The sequence below is a fragment of the Rhamphochromis sp. 'chilingali' genome (assembly GCF_963969265.1).
Source record: "Rhamphochromis sp. 'chilingali' genome assembly, chromosome: 20".
In the NCBI taxonomy this organism is placed as follows: Eukaryota; Metazoa; Chordata; class Actinopteri; order Cichliformes; family Cichlidae; genus Rhamphochromis; species Rhamphochromis sp. 'chilingali'.
In genome coordinates, this window is record NC_137947.1 from 17658782 (window position 1) to 17685074 (window position 26293).

Here is a 26293-nt window from a genome sequence, read left to right on the forward strand (position 1 = left end):
GTTACACAGTGCAGCTCTGAAGCATCACTGCTGTAATGACACAAAAGCAGACAATAGCCGGAGCTGCCGGCTGCAGTCCGCTCCAGTGTGAAACGTGCCGTTATCAGGCTGTTAGCGTCTACTTACACCTTCACACCCGGGTGTCCTTCCGCGGAAAGTCTAGGTCACGTTTTCACGCCGGCCGCCGAGCACGGCTCTCTCTGGTAACTGAATAGCCAGTGTAATCTGACACTTCAACTTGCCGTGCTCTACGATAGTTGATTCAGTCACTCAGTCACAGCGTCTTCGGAGCTCTCACGTCGTCTTTGTGGAAGGGAAGCGAGTGAGCGAGGGGAGCATCGTAAACACGCGGTTTGGAGACACAATACGCCGCTTTGCCGCTCGGGTCCGAGCTCAAAGTAAGTTTCGCGCCTGGTTATTTTTTGTGTTACACAGCGGGGTTTTGAACGTGTGTTTGCGTGCGTGTGTGTGGTTTTGCCTCCCGCTGGACAGATACTACCTCCTAACAATAGGGTGACCTCCTGGAAACCTTTTAGCAGCCGCTGAGAGTCTCGTGCCAGCGGGTGCACGTTAAGAGCCGAGCCGGAGCTCGTTTACGCGGCGTAATATCCAGACTGTGCCGCGTATCCCCTCTACCTGTGTAGTTACGCTGGAGCGACACGTCCAAAGTCACTGGGTCTGTAGGATCATTTCGTGAGGCGTGTGTACATTATTCTTAAAATCACTAGAAAGGAATGCGCTAGTAAGTCAGTGATTGCAGGTCTACGTGTGTATGTGTGTGGGTGAATGTCTCGTCTCGGTGGATCAGCTGATGGCTCGTTTGATGCTAAACTGAGAATGTGTGTCACTTAGCTAACAGTCAGCAGTGTGCCTGGGCTTGTTGACTCCCTTCAAGGCTATTATCCGCTACCTGTTGTAATGCAATTAGTAGGCATGTCCATATGCTGCCCTGCTCTGTTCTGCTGAACGGCACATGTCATGCAGCTTCAGTGGTAATTGCTATCTGATAACACTAGTTGTGTTTGCTGGATGTAGTCAGGGATCATTCAAAGATCAGTGGCTCAACGTGTTAGGTCGTTTGGGACCTTTGCAGGGACACCTTGTGAATCTGGCCTCTGATAGATAGTTTACTTGCACTATATGTATTTGTGTGTATTTGTGTGTTGCAGTGTGACTATTACAATTAAGACAATGCTCAGGTGATTTATAATAGCTGTATGCCTGCACTGGAGCCTTGCAGTGCACTCACATCTGTAATGGTCCAGTATTAGCATGTGCATCTGGCTTGCTCTACATTAAACTATCCCCGATAGAGAACAGCATTGCCACATTTACAAGCCCTTCTGCAGCAGAGTGTGGATGAGCAGCTTTGACTCAGTGCAGGCTTCTGCCTTAAGTCTGGTGGACCCTCCCCGTTAAATTCCTCCTGTCGTGATGTGAGGCCAGTCTGGGCAGAGTGGAGAAGAGGGGGGCTCACGATTGGAGGAGGAGGAGGAGAAGGAGGAGGTGGAGACTGCTGCTCTTTCATTACCGTGCACCCTGCTACAGGACAGCTGAACTTTGAGAGAGGGTGACAAAAAGGGCCCTTTACTTGTTAGTAAGGTTGAAGTTGAAGGGGGCGTGATTGGAGCGGATGATCAAATTAACTGCTGTTATAATGTCATCATGCTTTAAACGCCCAAAAGCACCAGATTCCTAAGAAATCTGATACAGCCTTGCATAAAAGTTGATATTACAGGCTTAAAAACAGTTACTGGGTTCATTACTGGGGTATTGCATTGGATTGCAGGTGTTCGTATTATTGTGTCCACTCCCTGTATGTCTCAGAAAGTGTATAAACAGATTTTGGATGGGTGCGCCCTCCAGTGTCTCCTTCCTGGGTAATTTAAATTGGTGATGTAATGAAATTGTTTCAGCAGCAACACTTGTCAGCTGCACCACATTAATTAGTGCTGTTTGCCCCCCTTCTTCTGACAAAACAAAGGAGCATTAAGTCATCTCACCAAAGCATGAAAAGGCAGCGCAGTCATTCAGAGTAGGTTACCTGATAAATTGTGAAAGAAAGAGGGCAAGGAATTAAAGCCATCTGCAACTGTTTGAAACTTGGAAGTGTGTCTGTTTGTGTATGTGTGTGTTCGTGTGAGTTTTCTTTCCTTCTGTTGTCCCTCATGGGGCCTCTCTGCAACCAGCCAGCTAGCCAGACTGAGAGACAAGACAGAAGTGTCTGATTCACTAAACAGGCTAAAAGGCTCCAGCATACACACTTTGAAATCAAAATTTTCTTTTTCTTTTTTTCTTCTTCTCCAAAGTCATTTAAGATGGTGCTGGACACAATTGCAGGCGTGCTCTCTGAGAATGGAGTGCTTGGCTGCCTGTGCAAGAATGTGAAGGCGATCTTACTGGAAAAATAGTGAAATTTTCAGCAGATAGAAATACAACACATGCACTGGCCCCGCTACAAGTTGCAGCAAAACGGGAAGAAAAATTACGTTTGCATCCGACAGCGTGTTTGATCCTGAGGCAGAATGTGGAGATTATTCTCTTTAAGCTGCAGCATTAGCCAATATTGGGGAAAATATTGGGAAATATGTATCCTTTGAAACCAAATCTTTTTAGTATCAATCTGTCTTTTCTGATAGTTTGGGCTGCAGAAAGTTGCGACGCATGCTTAAGTTGTGCAGTTGTTCAGTCTCACATGCTGATTAGTCACAGAAAAGATTAAGGTAGTGAGTTAACATTACCCCCTGTCATTGTACCTCGGTAAAGCAGTGAGGTAATGCTGATTAGAAGTACGTAGCAGGAAAACAACTAATTACTTGTGTCTCAGTAATTAGCTTTTTGTTACTCAGCAATTTACCAAGTTGCACCATCTCTGCCGCTGTTTGCTGTGTGTGTCGGCACAGCTGCAGCCAGCTAAGTGCTTAAAAACCTGGCGAACGCTAATCAATGTTTTGACAGCCTGACATTTCATCTGACTGTTCCTGTTGTTCGAGGACTACTGTGAAATACTTGCTGTCTGTTCAACTTGACACAGATTCTTGTAGTCTGGTGTCTCACCAGCAGCCCTAACCCACCCACTCGTGTCCAGAGCAGAAGTCAGGCCTTGTTTCTCTCTCTGTCTCTCTCTCGCTGTCTGTGTCTTGAGTGCGGTTCAAACTTGGCATTACTTGTCATCTAAAAACCCAGCCTTTTGTTTTTCAATGTGCCTATTTTGGTCTTTTTAATAAGGGAAAACGTGTGTTGCCTCAGAGCGTTTTTAAAGACTCAATCTGAGAATAAGAGCTTAGAGGGAGTTAAAACCTGAAATATTCAGTTTGAGCTGAGGTTGTGCCCTCTTGTCAGACACTTAACTACTTCCTAAATGTTGTTGTAATTCTACCCATAAGTCTACAGTTAAGCTCCCTTCAAGTTAAAGCCTGGTAATTGCAGGCTAACTAATTCAGAGAAAATGAAGCATACAGCAGCTGTAACTCATCCTGCTGACAGCGTGCAATGACATCAGTTCAGTGCAGAAAGCCAAAAGTGGACCAACATGAGGCGCCGGGATTAAAAAAAACCCTCAGTTCCACATGCCTGTCACCACTGTTCTTCAAGCTGCCAACCTTACGCTGTGGTTTGGGTTTGTGGTTGAAGAGACCACTGCTTTTAAACTCCTGAGTTGCTTGAGGTAGGCTGGACAGTCAGCATGACTAATGCTGAGTCTTCGAGCAAGGCACCGAACCTCGAGCGGCGGTGGCGAGCAGCATTGTTTCGTTAACGACCGTGTAGGACTGTAGCCGTGAGCCCGAGCGGGCATGCGGGTGATGTTTATGGACATCAGGTGAAATGTTTTGCACGTGCTGTCATGAATGAGTTGCTCTGTTTGCTCCCGTTGGGTTTTATTTACTTTCATGTTAGATCGGAAATGAACTAATACCATGTGTGCAGTGGGTAGGTGGAGTTTAGCTTCCTTGTTTTCTCTCAAGACTAAGTCGCCATAGTATTAACAGATTGAGCTTTAACATGGCAAATGGGATTGCAATGAGGCTTTGTTTAATCGTGACCACTTACGCTGATCAAACAGAGGGAATTAGAAATAAAATGCTGCCTCTAATGCAATCCTGCTTCAGATAAAGGCCTGTTACCTTCTGCATTTGAGGTAAATAAAGGCTCTGGTTACTATGAGGAACTACAGCGGGGATATAATTTTTTCGTGTTGTCCTTGCTTTGCCTGTCAGTTGTTTCCTTGTTGACAGATATCGGTTTAATATAGACAAAACACCAGCTTAACTCCTCTTTCTTAAGAGCCGTCATTTCAGCTCTTGAGCTCTGCCAACATCAGGGAGACGCAGTCCTCTTAAGTGCTTTCTTTTTTTCCTCTCTCTCCCTGAGACGAGAGCGAAACAAAGTGCAGAGAAGGTGAGGAGAGCGAATAGGGAGAAGTTGCCGGCCCACCCCTGTCACCATCTCATACATGTTTGATTTAATGTTCTTTGAGAAACGAGTGCACAGGACGTCACAATGGCCGTGTCCTGTTCCCATCCGCCGTGAGAGAGCGGGGGCCCTTGAATCATAAATGACACCCGGCCTCATCAGGAACAATATGAGAGTCGGAGCCCGCACAGGAGGAACAAAATGTTCCCTCTATCCATCCATTCGCCCCAACGCCGCTGCATGCACTCAAGACTTCTCACCATCGCGAGCAATTACCCTCACTTTTTTCCTCCAGCTGATGAAATCCTCGCTGAGAGCCCGTCTCGGCTGCGTTTCTGTGCGTCTGTGTTGGCAAAACAGGGAGGGGGCGGGGAGGGGCGGCAGGCAGCGGGGAAAAGAGATAGTATGTGTCTGAGTGAGTGGCGTTGGCGTGTGTCTGTTTGGCTTGTAAATCCTGTTTAAGCTAAACAAACTCATTGTCTTCATCCTCCAACTGTGTGCTCTCAGCCCCCCCCCGCCCCCTTCTCTTCCCTACTTTCTCCTCTACTCTTTCCTCCTCCTTTGAGTTGTAAGTACAGTCGCTAATTACTCCCCTCTCCCTCTTCACGCTGGGTCAGTGGGTTTACAGTTTTGGCACTGATCTGCTGTGTTTGCCTTGCTTCTCTTGATACTCGAGCACGTCTGCAAGCCTCCTCCAAGAGGTCCTCACACCTTGCACAGTGTCCCACGTGGGTTCATTTGCCAGAGAGCCACTCAGGTCTGCGCTTAGACTCCCTCTCGCTATCTCAGGAGGCTTGTCCTGCGCTTCGTTTCATGCCAGGTGCTGGGCCGACCGGCCTGCTGGGCCCGCGTCAATATAACCTGTTATGTTTTCAAGCAACAGCACCTCATCTCAAGGAGGATTCCCAATGATAGGAATTTAGTTATACAGTTTAGTTACCCCCTCCACCCAGCGTGTTGCAAATCTTTCTAGCTTATAGGCCATAATGAATCATTTTCTAAAGATAATACACCACATGCTGTGTTTATAATACCATTTGTGCTATAAACAGCGCCTTGTCTAGTCGGCACTGTTGTCTCTCAGAGTGCACGCTGATGCTGATTTTCTGGTGGAGGTTGCGTGGGAGATGCAGAGTGATGGCAGAGATTCTATGAAGGCGGTCGAATTGTCTCCCTTCATGGCCTCCAGGGATACATACTTCCTTGTTTTCTGACAACGTAAATTAACTGGGATGTTACTAATGCAAAGGGACAGCATTTATTCTCCAGCTCGCGGTGTGGGTTATGAGGCTGCGAAGGAGTCGTGCAATATCTGCTCTCACGCGACGCCTGCTGCTTACGCATGCAAGGAGCGCTGGGCTGATAACGTGGTCAATAGCGAAAAGCGGCATTCGTTTTTCTTTGCCGAGGTGCGGGCAAGCAATAAAAATGTCATTCAGCTTTAAGGGCGGGGAGTCGGCCGTACGCTGGGGTTTGATTTTCCAGTTTTGCCTTTTGGTCAGTTAATGATGCCTGTTGTGGTTGTTATGGAGAGCCTCCTCAAATCATATTGGCATATAATCGTGAGCCTCGCTGCTCTAATAAGGCTGTTTTCTTCCTATTTCTCAACGTTGCTCAGTGTGTTTGCCCGCTTATTGCCCTTCCCTCAGTTTTGACACTGGCAGTTGAGCCAGGCGCTTTCCCAGGGTTCTAAGGACTGACATCCCTTTCATTTTCCCGCCTGGGCGGCTCAGATAAAGGGGCATATTTTAAACCTCTGTGTGGATACACTAACTGTAAAAAGAGACGGGCTGGTGGGCCGGGGCCGAGCAACAGCATTAACTTCACAGAGAAGGAGAGGGATGAAGGGAGCAATGGGATGATGAGGAGTGAAGCAAATAAAGAAGCAAAGAGTCTGAGTCCACATTATTAAACAGTAATCTCAGCAATTCATAATAAATGGTTGGAAGCACCATAAAAGCTGGCTGCAGCCCTGACTTTGCAAATATCACAAACATTATCTGCAGTCCTCCTGCAGATAACCCATCTTTCTTGTTTAGCGCTGGTCTATTACAGGGGCAATGTGTTTAACCACTTTTTTCCCCCTAATCTACCCCTGTTGCGTGCGTCCTCCCGGCACACCAAAGCCACGGTGGAAGCCGTCGTTTATCATATCAGTAATGAGACCAGGGTAATCGTGTGTATTCCGGAGACAGCAATGATACACTGCTTGGCGCTTGCCAGGGATCAGCCTCTAAACAATGTTTATCATTGTCTCCCAGGGCTCTTTAATTATCTGGCAAACATTATTGACAAACCAACGAGAGTCCTTGTGTTTTAAGGATGCGGGCTGCTGTTCATAAATATGTGAGCTTGAGTAAAGCGATTTATATTTAACATGCTTGTAAATATTGTTAGTAAAAAGGCGATAATATTTCTTCAGTCAGCCGTGTCTGCTCCAGTCCCAACATCCTCCCGTTACCTACATGTTAATGATCTACCAGAGTTATTATACGGCTCAGCTGTATTGCTCTCACAGCCGTCTTCCAACCTTTACTTGGCAGCTCCAGCTGAGTGGAGGCTGAATGGCATGTGTTGACATTGTTAAAGACACACGTGAGGACCTCACACGTTTCATGTCTGAGTCAAGCAAGGGGCATGTTGGAAAAGATGGGGTGGGGGTGCAGTTTGTCATATCATTGCCTCACCTGCAATATCTTGAGGCGGTTGCACAGTGTTGTGCTCCAGTCCAGAGATGATGTCTAAGTCGTGCTGGTTAGTGACGGTAAACAAGAGCAGCAGATGGACGAGACCAAACTTCACACAAACACACACACTGCCATCTTCTTTTACTTGTCATGTCTCCCTGGATATCAAATCAGCATAAATGTGTAACAAAGAGAGAAGGGATGTCTCATTGATGGGTGCATGAAATCACCTTTGCTGTGCTGTGTGTTTGTGAGGGAAATGGGGGTAGTGGTAGTAACAGCAGCAGCAGCAGTAGAGGTGGCTTGGGGTGAGGTCCTGCCCTGATTTTCTCTGGAATTCCTTTGCTTTTGGAAGCCAGAACGAGTGGAAACCAAATCTGGGTAGCCTGAGGGTCTCTCCTTCTTGAGTATTCTCCACGCATATCCCTCTGCTGCCATCTCTGACGGCTTTTTAGGGGTAGCTCTGTTTTCAAAGCTCGCAACAGCCAAGGTGTTATTCACCTTCCAGAGAAAGGAGACGGAGAGAGGCATGCAAAAAAAAAAAAATCAGATGACTGCACCAGGAAAACCATCTCAGGCCTGGAGGGACCGGCGCTGCTCAAACATAAATTTTCTCCATGTTTCAGACACGGAAATGAAAGTCAAATGTAGAGCCTGTCACTCAGGGCACAAAAGATACCTTCCAATGAATATGGATGAAAAACCGAGGGTAAGAAACAGCACTGTCTTTACTCAAAAACTAATAATGATAAAAAAAGAAAAGGATGTTGCAATGATTGCCTTATGTTTTCCACATTTAATGATTCTCCTTTGCAGATTAATAAGCATTTTTAATTGTGTTTTACGGTTGCTGGAAGGGCAAACAGTGCTTTAGAAATGTTGTCAGCTGCTCCTGCAAGCTGAAAATTTGACCTCACATTCATGGCTCATTAAATCTGATAAACCATGGGTAATGGTGTTAAAATTGTACAAAGGTATCTCCATTTACTCCGTACCACAAGTTTTCCGTGACCAGATCCTTATCTGGTGGGCTGTCGCTTTAAGTAACTAACTTCCACAAAAGCAGAGCTTTTCCCTCTCGTTTGAAGGGGGCTCGTGTTGAGTGAGGGGGGAAATGAATAGTGTTGCTGCCTACCTCTATTGAGCCGGCCTCATTCTTCCCTGACCACTGGAACGGTGGGTGAAGGGGTGGCTGGCTTGAGAAAGGGGATGTAGAAGAGGAAGGGGGAATAGGAGAAGTGCTCGGAGGTCTGGATCACGTGAGCTGTTATAGTGTTCGTGCTGGTCCCTTTCAGGCTGTCACAGTAAATCTGTTTGACTTGTCACTTTTTAAATCATTACGAAGGCTAAAAGCCTCTCTATTGGATTGTGGTGGAAGAGGGGAGGCAGCAGGTTTCCTTTGTGCCTTCTTGACGATGATGATAATCAAGTTTGTTTCTGGCCATCCTGCTGCGCGGCTATAATTAGCTCCCTTCTTCTCTCTTCTCATCATCTTTATCGTGTGTTGCTCCTCAGAGTGAAAGCGAGTCGTTGTGTGGAGGTCGTGCGTTGACTTTTGTGTAGCGGTGCCTGATTGAAAACTTGTAGTTTTATCAGGTTTTTTTTGCTGCACAGAGACGAGGCTTGTGTGTTGCCTCACTGCCCTAGTGAGGCAACACACAAACCTCAACACACAAGCCACGATTTGTCGACTAGTTACGATTACGTCGACTATCAAAATCGTCGACGACAAATTTAATAGTCGACACGTCGTTTGAAGGTTTGTAAGATCGCAAAACACGCAGGAATAAAGTAGCAGGATTTAAGAGTGTAATAACGGACTGAAACAGAAGATGGCAGCACTGCATGTACAAGGATGCCAGCTGCCGTTAAACCCCGAAGAAGAAGAGAAGCAGCTGTGTCCCAGAATTCATAGCGCGGCCCAGCTTAGTTTCCAACAATGGCGGCAGCTAGTTAGTTTTAATATTACTCTTATTATTCTTTCTGGGTCACAAAATAAACGTTTAACATATTTTCAGGCGAGAATGTAGCTGTGTAAACCTCAAATATCGGCTCAGTTTATCAGGACACCACATATTTTCAAAAGCGCTCCGACGTTTTCGGAGACGTCTGTTACCCACTAGCTCGATAGCTAGCCGGGGGCTAGGTCACTAGCGTTGTGAGAACACCGGACTCCCGGCAAATTGTTTTCAAACCCACCGCCGTCTTTCGCTACTCAGGTTAAATATATATGAGTCACTTAGATAAATTAAAAATGTTGTTGTTTGGCTTTTTTTTTTTAGTATTTTATTTGTTCCTGAGTAAATCGGTTTGTCTGAGATTAAAGTTATAGTTTTTACACAGCTGAATAAACGTCAAGCAGACAGCTGATTATCAGAAGTGTGAGATGCTGGAGAATTTACTCCGGTGTCCTGTTATATTTTAGATAGCAAGGAGTTTATTAAACTTCACCGAAACAATCTGCAAATTTCCTTAAAATTGAATAAACTATCATCTTGTCTTTATTTTTAGTTAGCACCTTAAAAGCTTAAAGCTGTAAGCTAATGATAGTTATATAAGAGCAGATGCTGCTGGTGCAATAAGCTGTAGTTTTACGTCCAGTGGATGATGATCTGATTAGTCGACTAATCGCATAAATAATCGGTGACTAGTCGACTATCAAAATAATCGTTTGTGGCAGCCCTATGCCTCACGCAAGCGTTTATTTCTCAAAATGAGCGTGAGGACCTCCTGTTCGTCCCCCAGGTCAGTCGGGGTCAGCTGGAGGTATGTCTGAACTTGTAGCATCTCTTTCTGCCCAAACTGGTTTCTGACAGAGATGTGACGGAGTATATCTCGTCCTGCTGATGAAGTCTGCAGGAAGTGACATGTGAATTCCCCCACCCCTTTCTTCTTCTCCTGTTTTCTTTTCCCTCCTCTCCTTTTTCATGCCATCCAGCTCGTCCTCTGTGCTCACTCTGTTCTCTCCCTTTTTTGCCCCTCGCCGCCATCCCTCGTCGGTTCGTGTGCCAGCAGCACTCATGCCTGGAACAGAGCGCCAGGGCAGACATCTGTCGCATAGCGTCCCTGATCTGATCTGTGGCTCGAAGCATCGGGGTCAAGAAGAGTAGCAGCCGCCAGTCCAGACACAGTGGGAGACAATCTCAGAGCTCTATCTCTTGTGTTTTGGTCTCCCAGTGTCTTTCTCTGCATTTCTCATTAAAATTCACACTGCACACAACCAAACACACGCAGGCGCCCTCACACACACACACCAGGGTATTAAGTTGTTTGTTGTCTTTATGTGAAGCGTCTGTCCTTTGGACTGTGTGGCACTCAGTCAAGCTGGGCTGGCACCGTCCCATGTCTTCTGGTAACGCTCTTCCTTAGACTCACAGGTGCAGGCAGGAGGGAAATGTCAATTTTATCAGGTTGTTCATCAGGCATGATGATGTGCACTTGATCTGAAGGGAGGATTTTGACAGTTAAACTGCCTCTTTGTGCCTGGGGCAACGCTATTAATGACAAAACCAATGACAGAACGAATAAAAAGGCGTTAATTGCGGCTGCTCGGTTTTTTTAAAGAGAGCACACACACAGCGTCTGCCAAGTTTGATACATCGCATACCTTCTCGAGAGATTAATGCCTGCATATTGATCCCGCTCACCGTTTTGACATTTATTGGTGTTGTAGTAGTGGCTCCCCTCCTCCCCCCTCCCCAAAACAGGTGAGTTCCTGCCAAGTGACTAGACTGGCGAACGCTCACTCGGTCATGGGAAAAAGAAAGCTCACAATTAAAGGACCATAACTTAGTTTTGCTACTAATATTATGATTTTTTTGCATGTCCCAGCTCATTGACACCAAATCACTTACACTGTATTTTACACATGCATATCTTTTCTGATGTTTTCTGATTGTTTTTAAGCTGCTGTTTGTTTCCAGTGACTTCACTAGATTATGAAGTGTAACTTGCAGAAGCTTGATTGACACAGCTAATCCATCACAGCACACACAGCATTTAGTTGTCTTTAAGTTATGTTATCGGCACTTAGTGATGTGGTTGACAGCAGAGTGAAAACTCCTTCTGCGAGTATATTTGAAGACGCCACATCAGAGATTTGTGAGCCACCTTTAAAGGAAAGAAAGGAAACTAGATTCACACGCGCCGTTTCATATCCATGTTTACTCACTTCCCATTTTGATTTGAATTTCTGACAGCGCAGCTTGTCAAAGCAGTGCCTTTTCAGCTTTTGACTGCAACAACAGTTTTGACAATGGTTCCTGATTGCAATTTAAGTGTCTTACAATTGTAGAGCACAGTGCAGACTGTGACAAACTCTAACTTATTTAAGAATCAATAATTTTTTCTAGTTTTTAAAACCCAAAAGCAAACAGTTTGGAAATCAGCATAAAAACTTACAATCACCGTCACTTCAGTAGGCACATCTGTTCAACTGCTCATTAATGCAGTTGTCTAATTAGCCAATCACATGGCAGAAACTCAACGCCTATAGGCATGTAGGCATGTTTCAGATGACCTGCTGTAATTCAAACGGAGGAGCAGAATGAAAAGGTGATTTAAGTGACTTTGACTGTGCCGTGGTTATTGGTGCCAAGCATGCTGGTCTGGATATTCCAGACACTGCTGATCTATTGGGATTTTCCACACAATCATCTCTTGGGTTTACAGGGAATGGTCCAGAAAAGAGAAAATATGCAGTGAGTGTCAGTGCTCTCGGCAAAAATGCCTTGCTGGTGTCAGAGGTCAAAGGAGAATGGCCACGCTCCGTTGAGCTGATAGGAAGGACACAGTAACTGAAATAACCACTCGTTACAGCCAAGGTATGCAGAAGAGTGACACTGAACACACAAAACACGTCAGACCTTGAAGTAGAGGGCTTGCAGCAGCAGAAGACCACACTAAGAAGCTAAGAATAAACTGAAGCTACAGTTTACATGGGTTCACCAAAACTGAAAAATGGAAGATTGGAAGAAATGGGTCAGAATGTGGTGTAAACAACATGAAAGCATGGATCCATCTTGCCTTGTATCAACTTCATGCTGCTGCTGCTGGTGGTATAATGGTGCAGGGCATATCTTCTTGGCACACTTTGGACTCCTTAGTACCAAACGAGGATCATTTAAATACCACAGCCTACATGAATATGCTTGCTGTCCACATTCTTCTCTACACCACAGTGTACCCATGTTTGATGGCTGCTTCCAGCAGAATAACTCACGATGTCAGAAAGCTTAAATCGCCTCAAACTGTTTCTTGAGCATCACAGTTAGTTAGTTCACTGCAGTCAAAAGGCTTCCACAGTCACCAGATCTCAATCCAGTGGAGCACATTCGGGATGTGTTGGGACAGGAGATTCACATTATGGATGTGTAGCAACTGTGTGATACTTCATGTCAATATGTAGCAAAATCTCTGAGGAATGTTTCCAGCACCTTGTTGAGTTAATGCAGTTCTGAAGGCAAAAGGGGTTCAACCCTACTCTGGAAAAGTGTAACTAATAAAATGGCCGGTATAGTGTTCTTTAACATTGGCTGGTGTTTAAAGTATACATGTTAAGTTCAATGTGCAAAAACATAGTCTGCCTGAATCAAGCTTTTCTTTTTGGTTCTTGATTCAATCAGACGTTAGGCTGTGTTTTTTGTTAGGGAGATGAAGGAGCTATTTTACCACTAACAAATGATTAGTGTCTTTTTTTGTCTGTCAAAATCATTTTCAGATTTAGATTGCTCTACTGCTTGGTTGGAGTAGTTAGACTAATGTTGAAGGAAGGAAGGTATTTAAGAATTATGATTTCAGTCTGATGACTTTCAAAGATCATTTCAGCTGATGCATTTTTGCTGTTTTCATGCCCCTTTTTCTGATTCGATTTGTCTGGCTCTGGCACAGGAACAACAAAACTTCTGATTGTCTTGTATTTTTCTGTCCTGGCAGACAGTCATCAATGAGCAAAAGGCCTTTGAATAAAAACTGAAAAAATCTGAGATGTGCGCAGCAAATGAAAGGTCTACGAAACCACAGGTATGGTCCTTTAAGATAAAGCAGTAAACCTATTTGTCAGCTCAAAGCCTCTCGAATACTCAGCTCCCAAGTCACTGAATCAGAAGCCGCTTTGATTCAGCTCATCTCGTGTGAGTCAGCAGAGTCACAAAGTAAAAGGCGAGCATGTGTGACAAGTAGATTAGTCCCCTTTATTACGCCTGCTCCCTTTCAAAATAAATATCTCAGCATCTTGTTTACTTATGAATCCACAAGATGGAAATCAGGCTTGCGATAAGATAAATGGTAAATGTGGCTGTTATCTTTTGAAAGGTAATTGACCTCTGACACTTTATTGGCAGGAACCCAAGCCCATGATGGCTCCATGATTTAAACGCAAAGGCTTCTTCCAGTAAGCCTGAAAATAAATGTTTACATACTGTCGCTGCAAAGAGGTTAATTTACCCAATTAATACATTGTAGACAGTGTAGTGAATAGATCAACCCTTCATTAGTAATGCTGCCTCTGGTTTAAGATCAGAACAGCTCATATGACCTGACAAACTCATGGCTGGTTTACACTTTAAAGGCATTTAAAAAAACCATCAGCGCTGCAGATTTCAGATAGCATTTCACTAAGCAAATATTAACTGGCTCTGTGCATTAATTCAGTTCACTTACAGCACCATAGCCAAAGCTCACAGTGTGCTTACACTGTATAAATCAGCCTTTCATAGGTTCACAATGGCACTATAATAACATATGCTATCCCAACACTAATGAGATAAATTATGACACATCTTCCACGCGTGCATTTATTGTTTTTATAGGTTCTTTTATTCAATTAAACAGGCCAACACAATAAGTCTGTTGTTTTTTTAGTCATCTCAGTTTTCTAAAGTGGTGCTTTCAACTATTTTATTTTGTCTGAAAGTAAGTGTTTTTTTCACAGTATAGAACTGACATGGACTAGACCTCGTATTTGGACAGGCGTTTCATGTTTAGCTACATTCTGTGGACAGAAGTATTGAGCCACACCTCTTAATCTGTAATTCAGGTGTTTTCAGCCTCAGTCTGGCTTTACAGACTTTTGTGAAAGAATGGTTTGTTCTAAACAGCTCACTGAATTCCAGCATGGTCCTGAAATAGGATGCCACTGTTGCAACATGTCAGTTTGTGAAATTTCCTCTATATTCTACAATGAGCTGTAAGTGGTTTTACTGCAACGTGGAAGCATTTAGGAACCACAGCAGGTCAGACGTGTAAGGTTTACAGAGCCGAGTGCTGAGTGCATAAAAGTCCCCAGCACACTGCTGACTTAATAAACCAGCTCTAAACCTTCTTTGGCATTAACATCGGCACATAAACTGTGCACTGGGAGCTTCATGGCATGTCAAACACCTCCTGTTGGTGACCCGGTATTTTTGTTTATATAGTTTTGTTTACATAGTGGGCCACACCCACTTTTATCTTAAGTGGCTTGGACCAGTAAAACTCCTCTTTTTGTCAGTGTAAAGAAGTTTAACTGCCCATTTAATCCTGGAGATATTTTAATATAAGCCAAAGAAGTGCTTTTTTTTACATGATTAAAAATGCTGCTAATATTTTGTCTTTTCTTCTATAGTAGATAGTGAAAAAACAATTGTTTGTCTGTTGCTTATTTACTTTGGTATTGTATAAATTGCTAAGTGTTCTGGATCAGAAGGGATAGCTATAAAAATATAAATTTTTTCCAAAGATGTACATTTGGCAGACTGGAAACTTTAGCAGGCCAATTCTGGCCCCCGGGTTTTATGTTTGACACCCCTGATATAGTCTATGTTGTTGACGTGGTTCTAGTTATAGCAGTGATGGTCAGTTGGTAAAACACTTTGGTGTATACTGACCTATTTTAGCATCTATGGGACAGCGTTCCCAGACATTTTCCACTGACATTCATGTTCCCCAGAAAACTACCGACTTTGGTGATGGTTTTTTCTTACAAGTGCTTTTACAGCTGTTGAATGGACTGTGCACAAACTGACTTCTCTTCCCTGTGATTTTCATTATCATTTCTGCTCACGCAACATTCTGGCAGAAGTTTCAGCTTCCAAACACTTGTGTGTTTATGACCAGCTGCCTGCAATGCTGATGCCACTCCCATCAGCCTCACCTGTACTTTGTGCTACAGGTAACAGCGCTAACACAAGAAAACTAGGTGTTAAATGTAGTAAACATAACCATCTGCGTGTTACCACAGTTTTTGTGAGCACGTTGGCATTGGGGTACAGCTCAAAGCACAGCTGCATGAATGTAGACAGTCTATTTTCACTCACTAACTCGTGTTTTCAACACCGCATGTAAGCATATTGCTTTGCTTGTTAAATTAAAGCAGAGCCCACGTTTGTGTCTGAACCTTTTAAGACGAATTCTCTCCACAGAATCTTCTCAGTGTCCTCCCTGTGTTTCTGTAATGCAGCAGCCTTGAGAAGCTGCTTTATACCGATGACAGGCAAGGTCGGGGCTAGTGAAACAGGACAGTGTGTGTGTGTGTGTGTGTGTGTGTGTGTGTGTGTGTGGGGGGGGGGGGGGGGGGGGGTGGCAGAAGGGGAAGGGGGAGAGAGAGAAAGTATATGGCACTGCAGCTCTGATGGTGTACCACCCACTACTGAGCTGCAGCTACAAATCAGACAAACTAGTCGCTGCTGGCGATACGCCATGACACTGATCACTGGCACACGGAACACTGTCAGAACCATCTTGATGGGTAATTAGGGATACTCTGTCATTTTTGGTATCACTTAGCTGCAGTGCTTATGTAGTGTAGAATGTGTATGGTGTGTATGTGAAATCTGAGCCTGCGAGGCTGTTAGAGGAGATGCTGCAAGGATACCGTAAAAGTCAATTTTACACCGTGTAGCCTTAGCTGGGCGGTGGACTGAAGGATCTTGGCTGATCCCTTAAAGACGGTCCAAAGCTGTAAACTCTAACTGACTCGTGTGCGTTGGTGTGTGTTTGTGTGTGTGCAGCTTTACATGCACAAACACACACACGGGGCTGTGTGTAACCTTGTGTTTGTTTTAAAGGGTAGCAGCAGTGTTACGGTTCTTTGTGAGTGTCGCTGATGCACATCGTGTCCTGCGTGACTTTGACCAGGCCAGCCTTCAGCTTTACAGAGTGAGCCAGATAGACAGATTTTTCTTCAAACAGTGCTGCATATACAAGTTCAGACACGTTGTTGAATGTAAATGAATGGTGCAAATAATTTATTGCTTATATGTAACTGAAAGCAGAGACAACATATATCAAACAGTGAGATTCAGAAGTTGTACTGCTTTTCAAAAAAACATATGCTCACTGTACAGTGTAACTAGTATCAAATTCAAGCTATAAAATTTGTGTAGGGCTATAAAAAGCCTGGTGAAACATCTAACAACTAATTAGGGTTACATTAGTAACAAGATTATGTTAAAACAGGCGGAGAGGCTTTCAGAAGTAAGAATGGGGATAGGTTTATCACTCTATATGTGGTGTGATAAGTTAATTATTAAATTAAAAAAATGTCTCAGCATAAGATTGCACCAAATTCTGGGATTCATATACAATCTAAAGAAATCACCGCACACAAAAAAACCCCAATTCCAAAATAAATTTAGAAGAAATGCATTGAAGAGATGCTGTGGTGGAAACCACTGCATGGTCTCAGGATCACATCTGAAAGCTGTTGAACTGATGAACATTTTACGGCATCCACAAATGCAAGTTAAAACTCTACCATTCAAAGAAAAGAATGTATACAGAGAAGATCTAGAAGTGCTGTCGTCTGTTTAAGATGGACGGAGGCAAAGTGGAAAAGTGTCATGTGGCATTACCAATTAAATTATACATTCTTTTCCTTTTTAGGAAACATAGACAGTAAATCCTCTGAGTTAAAGCAAAGGGGTAGCTTGTAGTGCCGGGTGGCATAGTGGCGAACGGATAAAACATCCACATAGGCTTTTCAAGTGGCTTAAATGGACTATATTATTGTCTACCGGTAGCAGTAAAAAGCATGAGAGTGGGTCTGTAGTAACTGTGAACCCTTCTCACTCATAGTTCTAATCGCACGACTCATATGGCTGGCGTATTGGTGAACACGATCACAAGTTTAGCAATCAGAATTGGCACACAGCTACATTAAAGCTCCCAAAGGTTCTTATCCACATCAGATGTTATGATGTCATCACGTTACCTGGCAGCCACCTACCAACGGGCTAAAGTGACCTACTGGTAGTGTTAATCCACATATAACTCCTAATTAAGCATTGTGTCATTTTAATTTCACAACTGTAACATCTGATTTATATCAAAAAAGTTCTGTTTTGATTTCATCCCATTGCCTAGCAACTACTTAACAAGGATTAAAATCACAGACCGAGCAGTACGGTAGCACGGGCGTTAACAATCCACAGTTAGCTCTCTTCACCTCTCAGTGACGCTCCCAGTAATTTGTGAAACATAAAATAATTTAACAGTAATTACGGCGCTTACGAGCATGCTGGGAAATGACGGTAACTAGCCAGGTAGCATAACAGTTCGCTAACAGCTGGGAGAGGAGCTGTTGCTGAGCACAGTGCAGACAGATGGAGGATGAAGAAGAGAGAGCGGAGATGCACCGAGATAACTCAAGACCAAGACAGGAGTTGTGTCTGCTTTTTGGAAGTTTTTAACTTTAAATAATTTCTGCTCTGCTGCTTGTGTGCTGGTCTTTGACTGTGGGTGGGGCTCAGGCAGCTCCTCCACACACACACACACACACACACACACACACACACACACACACACACACACACACACACACACACACACACACACACACACACACACACACACACACACACACACACAAAGAGGGAGCCAGGTGAGGCACAGATATGCTAATGAGCCATATGTTGACTTTGTTTGAAAACAGCCGGCCTGCTAAACCGACGCTACATCTGGTAAAAGCATGAAAAGCAGCCTTCTAAGCACTGACTCCACGTGCCACTCATGTGCCAAATATTTGATTTTTGTCAACAAAGCCTAAAAGTAGATAATTTAATGTTTTTAGTCATGTGGTTTATTTGTGTTGCTCCTTTTTGATAATGACTTTAAAAAGATTTGTATTTCATGTACTTCTGTGAGACAACTAGCTCGTGTTACAGATATAATATTAATAGCAGTAACAAATCTTCAAAATACCACAGTACAAATTGTCGGCCATGTTATATTTCCGCTCTTTTAGCAAGACAAAGCCGCTTTCTTCGTATATCACAACAGCGTGACTGCACAGTAAAAGAGTGCAGATTCTGACCTGCCTGCACTTCAGCGGACTTCTTGTGTTGCATTATGAAATGAAAAATATGAAAAAGAAGGCCCACTAATGCAGCTGAAATAGGTTTCCTCAAATTCCAAATGCTTGTGAATATTATTAAAAGACGAGTTGATGCAACAGAGGGGTAAACATAGCCCTTTTCCAACTACTTTGAGGTGTTGCATCATATAAAAAAAATAGAAAGAAAGCATTTCTCAGATTCAGCATTTGATCTGTTGTCTCTGTAAGAAAATAAAAGCACTGGCTGTTTTTTTTCTTTTTCTCTCCCCCGTGATTTAAACATTTAAAATTTGCACATTAACCCTCATCACTCAAAAGAAGACCTCTGCGAAAATGCCTACTTTTACACTTAAGCTGTGAACAATTTTCTAATTTGTGCTGCGATTATCCTAATTTGAGCAAGTGAAAATGAGAGAAACTGAGAGCACATTGTGTGCCCTTTGATTAAGTGGGATGTTTGAATGTGGGTCTTCCACCTTCAAGAGATATTTGATACTTGAGGGGTTGAAGTGTTTTTGATGGAAACTCCATTAATGATTGATAACAGGAGGAGAGCGGTTATCTCCCTACTCCAGTACCATCAATAATTAAACGCTCTTTCCTAGCATTTTTTTTGGTGGCACATAAAATATAAGTCACCATCTTGAAATCTTTAGTTATGATATCTGTCAAAGAGATTAGGGCTTTGCGTTGATTTCTTAAAACTCTCTTCTTTTGTGTTTTGAATAGCGTGCGTTTCAGATGCTTGCAAGAAAAGCAGCATTTGGCAAAGTTTCTAGCGTTTTGCTACATCGGGTACTAAGTTTTTCATTGACAGTTTTTCTGTTTAATCTTGTATTAATCAAATGAAACCAAATCCATCCATTTTCTTCTCCTTCTTCAATTCAGGCATGCTGGGAGGGCCTATTCCAGTTGTCACAGGGTGAGAAGCAGGGTACACCCTTGACAGGTTGCCAATCTATCCCAGGGCTTGAAACCAAATCTAGAGCTAAAATTGCTTTGCTAAGATTAGATCTTACATTTCGATACAATGCAGAAACTGATGCAGACCAAAGAGTTTGTGCCAAGTGAACTTAATGTAACCTTTACCAGTTCATCCTCACTGTAGTCTCTGGTCCAGCTGGCTCTGTGCTAAAGCACTGCCGCTCTTCTGCATATCAGAGCGTTATTTTGAGATGGTCGTGTGTCATGCAACATCCAAATTTAAACCTGGAATGACTCAGTCTGTGTGTATGCTGCAAATCTCACGCACAGACGCCACATGTCGAGTATGATGTTGAAGGACTGAGTGGATGGCTGAAGTGATGCTGGAGATTTGTGTCAGCCAGTGTGTGAGTGCGTGTCAGCGCCGCGGTAAAAAGTTCTCCGTTAGGCCAGCGCTGATTTGACCGCATCGAGACGAGCTGACAGGCCTGCAGGCTTCTCTGTGTCATCACCGAAGTTCCCATCAGTCCTTGCAGACGGAATTCTCTCAGAAGCCATCGTTGTACTTAGACACGGTAGACCTGATTAAGTCTTTATACTGCATGTGGCAGCCATAGAGTGGCTTGTCAGCCCACTTTCCTCAAAGAGCTCCAAGGCTGCTTCGAGGCACGCGAGAGTAGATGTTTTCACGGGGCTTCAAGTGGTTGTGGAGCCTTTCTCAAGCCAAGGTAATGATTATTGGCTCACATACATGCAGAGAATGCCTGGAAGCGCTTCTGCTGAACGCTGCTCTGTTTCTTTGCGTCATGAGTGACACCCTCATTTACTGGTGTCAATATTCGAGTTATTCATTGACTACAAATGGAGCCCCGCAGCACTGCGCCTGCATTTCTTTGTTGTTCTTTTGGTCTTTTTACTAACAACAGCACCTCAGTCACTTAAGGTGAGCTCAGGGAAATGATCCTGTAGATATGAAATAAACATTAAGATGTCGGGATTTTTAAAAGATAGCAAAGAACAGTTGCAGCAAATGAAAAGAAAGAACAATAAAGCGATAGCTGTTCTTATCTGGACGCTAATCGGCGTGTCTCATCATAGCAGCGAGGCACCGTGTACTGCTCGTCTTATGTCAACAGTGTGTATTTACATAAGCTGTTTCCCGTCGGCCGCGGCTTCTGTCCTGAGAGCACCAGGCGCTGCAACAGTGAGGGAGTGTGATTAGATTTACAGATGGAGAGTAATGGGAAGAGAGTTAATAGCACAAAGGCATAAATCACAAAGAAGAGGCTTGAAGCATTGTGCTTGACCTTTTGAATGGTGATAATGATGCCGGAGACAGATACGCGCCTACCGGGGGCTGCAAAACCAGCACGCTTGCGTTTAGAGAACGTTGTCGTAAATGCAAAGTGGGCACGTGTGCGGGGTTAATAGGTGGGCTGGTCAACCTTGTAGCGTATTCAGATGACAGTGACAGCATGTATGAAGCTGTCAGAGCATTACATGTTAGAAAGTTTTCCACATACACAAACACACGAGCACACACAGGCATGAGCTGATACCTGGCTCTCAGGCTCTTTCTTTATGCGGGAAGTGAAACCTGTCCGCCTGTCTGTCTGCATGCTCATCTCCCCGTCTGTCCCTGCACCGCAGAGCATCAGCGGGGTTATTAGAATAGCCCTGTGGCTGTCACTGATAAGGCCTGTATGGGTGCTGCCACTGACAGCGCTGCCTGCCTGCGTGGCAAACACAAGTGGCCTGGCTGGGGGATTACTGCCTGCTGCCATTTCTGCTGATGCCTTTCTTTATGTTATCCTCTCCAGTCAGATGTGCTGCATTTGAATAACTTGGCTGATGTTGTAGAAATGGAACTCCTTGAAATCTCCACCTGCATACAAATGAACGTGCACGAAGAAAAAAAAATGCTTGCACATTCACATATTTAGCGCTTGTTAGCTTATTAGTCTCGGTGTCTCCATCTTTTCTTTCCTTCTCCCACTGACCATAACTGGTTATTTACAAGCTCCACTCAGAGGAGTGATGCTGAAGGGTTAGGAGGCTCACTAATCCACTCTGCTGCTGTCATTAGAGAAGCAAACAGACTATTACCACCTCCTCCTCCTCTTTCGGCTCATCATAAGCCGCCCGAACCACACAAACATATGCTTGCATGTGCACGCTCACACGCAGCTGTGATGGAGAGTGCCTCTTGTTTCTTTAGCGCTGCTGAGTGGAGCCCTGCTTTGGTAATTGATCCTGTTTGGTACATGGGGAGGAAGGGGAGAGAGCGAGTGAGCGCGAGAGGGAGGGAGGCCCTAAGTGTTGTCAGTTTGCTGCATTAATTTTTCAACTGTGGCCAGTGAGGCTGGAGAAGCGAGGAGGGGCCCTCGATGCAGAGCTCACTGAGAGGAAACATACTGTACCTAATGCTGCCTACACTTGTAAAGCAGTTTATCGGTGCTCATTCTAAAATAAGTTCCTTTCTGCGAGACGCAGTTATGATTCAGCCGATTCGTCTACTCACTCCCAGCCTCCTGCTGATGACAGATTTGTTTTCCTCTGTCTCCCTTTCTTCCGCGGCTCATAAATAGCCTTCTGGTGGTTGTGTGACTTGTGTGCCTCTTTGACTGGATGTTTGTGCCTTCTCATGCTGTACAGTATGTGCAGCTGGTAATAGGCAGGCCTCACTCTGTGCTTTTTGATCCCAGCTCTGGGCTCTGGTCCCGATGATGTCATCAATCCAGCTGAGAGGAAGCACACGCATTTGGGTTTTTGCCTGCCACTCTGTGTGGTGTTAAATAGCCATTATTACTTCTGTTATTCACAGCTCTTCCTCGTGTGCTGTGTTAAAATACCCCGATGTCATCACAATGCCGGTCAGCGACTGGAAAGAATCCCGCTGAATGATTTTAATGTCCGTCAGAGCCACATTAGTGAACACTTCCATGAGTCATTAAGAGGTGCTCACAGCCACACAGGACGTCACTGCTGACATTTGTTGCAGATATGAGTCATAATTTCTTGCTTTTATTTAATACTTCCTAATTAATTTGACGTGGCGCATTCGATTTACCGTTTCTCTTTCGGGTCTTCTGCGTAGATGCAGCGGCTCACGGCTGCTTGCAGATGTCATGCACTGGATCTAAAAATGCTTTGTGATGATGCAGTAAACACTCTGTGGGAGAGAGTTGCCTGGAGGCTGCACAGGAGTGAAGTCATGTTCGCTGGAGTTACAGCGCCCAAGTCCTTCATTGTCAGAACGGGTCGTGTGCAGAGGACAAATCTGCCCTCTTAACTTTACTTGAACGCGCCATGAGTGGATGGACCTAAGATAATGACGTTTGTAACAGATTTTGATGGTGTGGACTCAATCTAGTATATTCTGCAAATATCTGCACTCAAAAAACAAATGGTATAAAGACACTTAAAACGCTTCTCAAGTGATTAAGTGACTCAGGGACTGAGATTTTCCAGCATTCAGTTCATTGTAAAGTTCAGGTGGATTCTAAAATACCGCAGACAGTACATGACTCTTAGCGCCAGTTTAGTTGTCCAATAGGGCATCTACATACATGCATGATCAGCTATAAAACAAATGGCATCTAGCAGTCAGGGCATTCAATTGTTTGAACTGAGAGGTGTGTCAGTGGATCCACTGGGAAACTGGCTTTATTTAACCTCAAAGTAACCATCACAGAAGGGGGTCCCAATCAGTGGGTCAGAACTGGAAATATGAACAGGAGTTACAGGATAGCTTGCGATATATCCCCATGAAAACTAAAGCTACGTCTGCTCGCTTGTGGAAATTCCAGTTTCTGTTTGCCTACGTGAGTCTCTAATGTATTTACGTCCAAATCATCTGTCAATAAATGCTATCCTCTCATTGGTAGATGCTCCTGTTGCTTGCCTAGAAGTTATTTCACCTGTAGTCACTTGAAGTTGCCAAATATCATTCACGTCCTGTGGTCTCCGGTTTCCACGTTGCTCCCAGCTTAAGCAAATCTGCAATCTCAATACATCACAATACACTCATTTCTTGTAGTTTATGATCTGTGTAACTGAAGAAAAACAAATTATGTATTCACTGAACTGTGGTGTTAGTGTTTTCGTATGATATCATTCAGTTTTAATAATTACGTTTTTTTGCTTTTCTTTGCTTTCCCCCATGAGGTTCTTTGTGTTTCCACCACAACTAACTTCACTTATTTTTTTTTAATTATAGTGACTTCATAGCATAGTGGTTAACAGGCTTATCATACTTATGAAAGATCCCCGGTTTGAGACCAGGAAGAGACACAAACTGGTTCCAAGCCTGGATTAATGTGAGGTGTAAAATCTGTGCCAAATCGAACATGCAGTGACCCATTGGAAATAAGGGAGCAGAAAAAAAGTATCAGTATTATTTCTATTGGACTTTTATTGTGAAGAGGACTGGAAAGAGTAGTTCAGTGTTTTGTTGCATAAAAACGAAACAATGTGGCAACAAAGTAAAGGTTGATTTTATTGTATTAGCTGCATTAGGTTGATTTCTGCCTCTGCAAGAAGCCATGAAGTAGTGAGTGTTTCCACACATATCACAAGAGGAAGCGTGAGCATATATCGGTATATCACAGCCATATTAAGGGTGTCTGTACCTCAGGAGTTGGTGGTGGTTCGATCCCTGACTGCTCCAAATCGTTGGGCAGAACCCCCTATCTTATTCATAGCCTTTCCTTTTTTGTTTTCTTTAGGTCACGAGCAGTTGTCCAAGCATTTCACTACATATCGTACTGTGTATGACTGTGTACGTGACAAATAAAATTTGAATTTGAATTTGAAGTTGCTTTCTAGTGTGTTCATCTGAGTATGAGGCATTTGGTATAAAGTGCTTGAGTAGGAAATTGCTACCAGAGCAATATTTTGTCCCAAACCTGGTTAGCAACGACCGTATCCTTCAGGTTTGAGAAGCTTTGATTTCTACCTCAGCATTATGACACAATCAAATATAAAAGTATACACTTTGAAGCATTTAGGTCTGTTTTCTTAGGCAAGAAAAGTTGATTTATGTGGAGGAAGTGAATAACTATTTAATCTCAACTTGACAACTTGACAAGGCAGGCCCAGGTCTGGTCGCACAGGTGAGACTTCTGTCTCAGCCCCGCTGTGTTTTGTCCCCTTCCGACAAGTGTGTTTTCTCTCTCAGGTTTGATTCTCCTTCGCCACGCTCCCCTCCTATCCTCTCACCCTCCTGCCAGCTTAGCTAGCCAGGACAGGCCTTATTCCACTCCAAAACCATGATTGCATTCTTGAGCTATTCCACCCCCTCCTTCAGAACAAGAGCCCTCCGCATCTCTCTCCCCTTCAAGTACAGGCAGCCGGGCGCATTTCCCCTTTGAAGATGTAATCTTGGAAATCACAGAGACATCTCCGGGATTATCTTAAATGTCTTCAGTATGTCAACAGCCTAGCCTCTGTTGCAGAGCAGCTCTGGCCGTTTAAAGGGTCGGCTGTGATGACAGCCAAGGAAAATGCCGCACCGCAGAGGTAATCACAGGGTCAGCTCGGTTGATTCCATTCAGGGCCGAATTCCCACTGCTAAAACTGGATGTTAACAGACACAATGAAATGGCGTATTTCCCCATGCGGCAAAGCTATGTTTACAGTGGAAGGTAATAGAAAGCAAGTGGCGCACTCTGTAACGGATGGTGTCGGTAGGTGAGGTTTGTTTATGTCACTGCATTTTCCGAAATGTTATGACAATCCAAAGGGTGCAACATCTTAACTAGGTGTACACAATAAGATGAGAAGCTTCAATGAGTAGTCACGAGAGGGAAAGTTAGTGTACACCAAATTAAAGGCACATAAGTGGGCGCTCTTTGAAAGGGATCTCGACTTTGTAATCATATCAGATGTTATCAGGGGGGAGATTTTAGGAAGGGTAAGTGCTTGGAAACTAAATCAGAGAGAGGCCGCCTAGGGAACACGTTGTTATCATAATTACCTGCTGAGCAGTGACTGCAGAACCGGTGTTGATGTTGACGCCGAGCTGGCCTCTTCTCTCTCTCCACCAAAGTTGCCTTGTGTGGGCTGCTGCCTGCCTCGACATCTCTTTGTGCTCTGTTCTCTGTCTGTTTTCTTTCTTTCTTGTTTTCTCTCCTTTTTTTTCAGCCAGTAACACCGACTGCAGGCCAGAAACTCAGATATTGTTTTGGTGAGATCGGGCTCGTAGATTGAGGACGGACTTGCGTCAGCGAGTGCGTGCGGGTGCTGGCAGGCTTTGGGGTCGCTCCCGGGAGTTGAGGCAAAACCGGAGACCTCATCCTCTCTGTTTCAAACAACAGACAGCTACTGCCGGTGCACAAGGCCTGCCTGCGTGGGGCTTCCCCCCCTCTTTTATTACAAATGATCTGTTTGAATGAAATACAGCCCTGGCTCCCTTACTGTTGGCATTTAAACAGGAGGAAATAACAGATGATGATATCAGAGCGGGAGACGGTGAAAGCGTGGGACAGGCCACTCAAAAGAGGAGAAACACTTGACCTGTTTGTTTGGGAAAATGGTATTCCTCTGCTAATTTCCTCCTGATAAGTATCTGACAGCTCGTAGTAAAGTGTTTTATCTTGGCTAGAGGAAAATGGCTTCTCTCGCTCATGGCGTCAATCGATTTTCAGAGCCTCTGCTCCTGCTTTAAATTGCAGTCGGTGGTTTTTTAAAGTTCTTCTATTTGCATAGAGGTAATCAATTACATATATTAGCCTGCTGCTTTTAGCTTAAGATGGACTTTCTCTTTCCTGCCTTCCTTCCTTCCTTCCTTGGATTCCTCCCATTTCTTTCTCCTTACCTCTCCAGACACTGCTGCAAATTCTCGCTCTTTCCTCTTCCAACTAACATAATTGACTGCTGTTTGCAGTGCTGGGGGCATTGATTTTTACTGCTCTGCCTCTCTCTCTGGTTTAACAGTTGATGAGTTGTGTTAAGACAC

General features: G+C 44.1%; 1 protein-coding gene across 3 annotated transcripts in view; it reads left to right on the forward strand.

Annotated features, from left to right (window-relative positions):
- The first annotated feature begins 239 nt into the window (after positions 1-239).
- zmiz1a (zinc finger, MIZ-type containing 1a) overlaps positions 240-26293 on the forward strand; it is a 111341-nt gene continuing 85287 nt past the window's right edge. For 2 of the 3 annotated variants that reach the window (XM_080869517.1, XM_080869518.1), the window contains exon 1: positions 241-398. The gene's annotated coding sequence lies outside the window, so the exon portion shown is untranslated. Of the gene's footprint in view, positions 399-26293 lie in introns of all 3 variants that reach the window. The other variant, XM_080869520.1, reaches the window with a different exon arrangement.